Below are 4,328 nucleotides of genomic sequence, written 5' to 3'. Positions count from 1 at the left end.
ATGCCCCAAACTGTACAAAACAAATATTAAGGGACAATGAAAAACCAAATAAGCACTAATACAATTGTACTAAGGGACCTCAATATCCCACTGTCACAAATAGACAGATCATGTAGACAAATTATCAGCAATGAAATACTAGAACTGAAGCAAGCTTTTGAACAAATGGACTTAATAGACATCTACAGATTATTCCACCCCAAAAAATCAGAATATACATTCTTTTTGGCTGCACATGGGTCATTCTCCAAAATAGAGGACATACTAGATCATAGAAAATGTTTAAATAAATTCAAAGGAATTCAAGTTATCCCATGTATATTAACAGACCATAGTGAAATTAAACTGGAGATCAATAGCAAAAGAAGCCACAAAAACTTCACAAACACATGGAAATTGAAGGACACTCTCCTGAACACCAATGGGTCACAGAGAAAATCAAAGAAGAAATTAGACAGTTTGTACAAGGTAATGATAATGCCAACACAATATACAGGAATCTATGGCTTACAAGGAGATCTATTCTAAGAGGAAAATTAATACCAGTGAATGCCCACACAAGAAAAACAGAGTGAGCTCAAATGAAAAACTTAATGTTGAATCTGAAGCTTCTAGAAAAAAGAAGAGCAAGACAAACCTAAATCTCATACAAGGAAGGAAATTATATAGATCAGAGCAGAAATCAATGTAATGGAGACTAAGAGAATGACAGAAAAAATCAATGAATTGATGAGTTGATATTTTGAAAGAATAAATAAAATCGATAAACCCTTAGTCAACCTTGTCAAAAAAAGGAAAGAAAAGGCTCAGATCCATGCAATTAGGAATGAAAAAGAAGTCAAAACAGATCCAGCAAAAATCCAGAGGTTCATCAATAACTACTTCAAGAACCTGTACTCTATTAAAATGTAAAGTACAGATGAAATGTACATATTTCTAGATACATATGCATTACCTAAGTTGAATGAAGATATAAAAATTCTAAATAGCCCAATTACAGTCAGTGAAAAGTAAAATGTAATTAAAAATTTACCAACAAAGAAAAGCACAGGTTCTGATGGCTTCACTACTGAATTGTACAAAACATTTAGAGAAGAACTACTGCTACTACTTTTGAAACTTTTCAGTGAAATTGAAAGGGAAGTGATACTTCCAAATTCATTCCTAGAAGCAAGTGTTACTTTGATTCCAAAACCAGGGAAAGACCCAACCAAGAAAGAGAACTACAGGCCAATCTGCCTAATGAACATAGATGCAAAATCCGCGATAAGACACTGGCAAACAGAATACAGAGGGTCATCAAGAAGACCATACACACTGACCAAGTCAGATTTATCCCAGGGATTCAAGGATGGTTCAACATACATAAATCAATAAATGTAATATACCATATTAACAGAGTCAAAGACAAAAATATATGATCATTTCAATACATGCAGAAGAAGCATTCAACAAAATTCAACACACTTTCATGGTAAAAAAAAAAAAACTGCAAAATTGGAATAGATGGTGTTTATCTCAACTTGATAAACCCAACAGCCAATATCATAGTAAATGGTCAAAAACTGAAAACACTCACAATAAAATCAGGAAGAAGACCACTTCTGCTCAATATAGTTCTGGAAACAGCCACAGCAATTAGAGAAGAGAGAGAAATTAAAGCAATGAAGATAAGAAAGCAAGACTTTAAACTGTCATTATTTGCTGATAAAACTGTACATAGAAGACCTAAAAAACTCTGCTAAAAGACTTCTAGACTTAACTGACAGATTCAGGATAGTAGGTAGATAACAAGGTCAACACTCAAAAATTAATGGCCTTCTTGTACACAAATAACAGAATCACTGAGAGGGAAATTAAAGAAACAATCACTTTCACAATCACATGCAAAAAAATGAAATACCTATGAATTAATCTAACAAAGGAAACAAAAGACCTCTATGAGATCTACAACATTGTGAAAAAAGAGATCAAAGAGGATATAAGAAAATGGAAAGACAACCATTGTCTTTTAGTAGGAAGAACCAATATAGGGAAAATGGCTATACATCCAAAACTGCTATAAAAATCCCAGCAGCATACTTCACAGACCTTGAGAAAACAACTCAAAAATTCATTTGGAACAAGAAGAGATCTAGAATAGAAAAGCAATTCTAGACAAGAAAGACAAGGTAGGGAGTATCACAATCCCCAAATTGAAACTATACTACAAAGCTACTGTGATAAAAACAGCATGGTACTAACAAATAACAGACCTGAGGAACAGATCAGAAGATTCAGAAACAACTCCATACACACTCAGCCACCTCATCTTTGATAAAGGAGTCTGTTTGACTGTTTGAGTGTATTTCCCTCACTGGAGAAAAAATATCCTCTTTAATAAATGGTGCTGGAAAAACTGGGTTTCAACTTGCCAAAGATTAAAACTAGACCCCTATATTGCAATGTGCACTAAACTAAATTCCAAGTGGATTAAAGATCTAAATATTAAAACAGAAACATTAAACTTGCTGGAAGATAAGTTAGGTAAAACTCTTGAAGACATTGCCATAGGAAAAGACATCATGAACAAATCTTCAATAGCACAGGAACTAGCACAAAGAATCAAAAACTAGGATCTTATCTTTTTAAACACTTTTGCACTGGAAGGGAAACCACCAACAGAGCTAAGAGACAACCTACAATGTGGGAAAAAAATTTACCAGCTGTTCTTCAGACAGAGGTCTACTATTCAGAATATATAAAGAACTGAAAAAAATAACTCCAAATTTATAAACCCAATTCAAAATGGGCATCTGAAATGAACAGATATTTCTCAAACAAAGAAGTAAAACAGTAACTAAACACATGAAAAAATGTTTAACATCACTGGTCATTCGAGAGATGCAGATGAAAACAACACTGAGATTCCACCTCACCCCAGAAAGAATGGCTGCTATCAAGAAATCAACCAAACCGGGGATTTAGCTCAGTGGTACCACACTTGCCTTGCAAGCACAAGGTCATGAGTTTGATCCCCGATACCAACAAAAAATTAGAAAAAAAAAGAGAAAGCAACCAATTAAAAATATTGGTGGGGTTGTTGGGGGGGGCAAATCCCGTCTTCATTATTGGTGGGAGGGAGTGCAGACTTGTGTAACCACTTTGGAAGTCAATATGGAGGTACCTCAAACAACTAGGATTAGAAGTCCCATTAGACCCAGCTATTCCCTTGCTGGGTATCTTCCCAAAAGAATTAAAAGAATCATCCATAGTGATATATGCTCACCCATGTTTATAGCGGCACAGTTTATAATAGCTAAAACTTGGAAACAGCCCTGTTGCCCATCAACTGGAGACTGGATAAAGAAGGTGTGTTTTTATTATAAAATGGAGTACTGCTTAGCCGTAAAGAATGAGAAACTAGAGGCTGGGATTTAGCTCAGCGGTTCAGTGGCCTGCCTTGCAAGCGCAAGGATCCGAGTTCAATCCCCGGTACCAAAAAAAAAAAAAAAAGAATGAGAAACTACAGACATTTATAGCTAAGTGGATGCACTTTGAGGACATACTCTTAAGTGAAATTAGTAGGACACACATGTGTAAATACCGAATAGTTTATCTGGTGTGATGAACTAAAAGTGTAAATAAGAATCAAAATGTATAATTGATATTGTGTAATAGGAAAAATGTCTAAAGGTGTAAGGGAAATGGGAGGGATAGGGCAAAGCTAAGAAGGGAAAATGAAAAATAAGAGAAAAGAAAAAAAGTGGAAATAAAATCTCTGTAAATAGGGAAGTGTGAAGGGGGTGAAGGGAGGCCAAGGGAATGGGGAAAAATTGAGAACCAAGATTATATCACGCAAAGGCACAAGATCCCAGGCATGAATGTAACTGTATTGTGTATCTAAAATGTACCAATAAAGAAAAAAGGAAAAAAATCACAGACATACTTTCAGAGCTAGGATTTGAGCTAATTTAGCTTTCCAAATCTATGTTCTAACTTTGTTACCTTAAATATAGAATTAAAAGATAAATACCCTTCGTAACAATGATTATTGCAATTTCAAATGAGAAAGAAAAACATATACTGTATCTGCTTTCAGCATAAGCAGCAGTATTCATTAAATGAAGTACAGTTATACTGTCTAAATTTAGTCAACTGTGCAAATTATGGATTAAAGTATACAAAATAAAAAGATTAAAAAACAAGGCTATGTGTATTTTTTAAATGTAATTGTTTTGGGGTATTCTGTTAGAATCTGATGGTTTGCAAAATGTACAAGGCTTTTTATTCTATAATTCAGAGCACATCAAATATTGTTTATACATTCATGTGTTATTATGGTATCA

Source organism: Fukomys damarensis, unplaced genomic scaffold, assembly GCF_012274545.1.
Source record: "Fukomys damarensis isolate Sample0158 unplaced genomic scaffold, DMR_v1.0_HiC HiC_scaffold_39, whole genome shotgun sequence".
Classification (NCBI taxonomy): Eukaryota; Metazoa; Chordata; class Mammalia; order Rodentia; family Bathyergidae; genus Fukomys; species Fukomys damarensis.
This window is presented reverse-complemented; position numbering follows the sequence as displayed.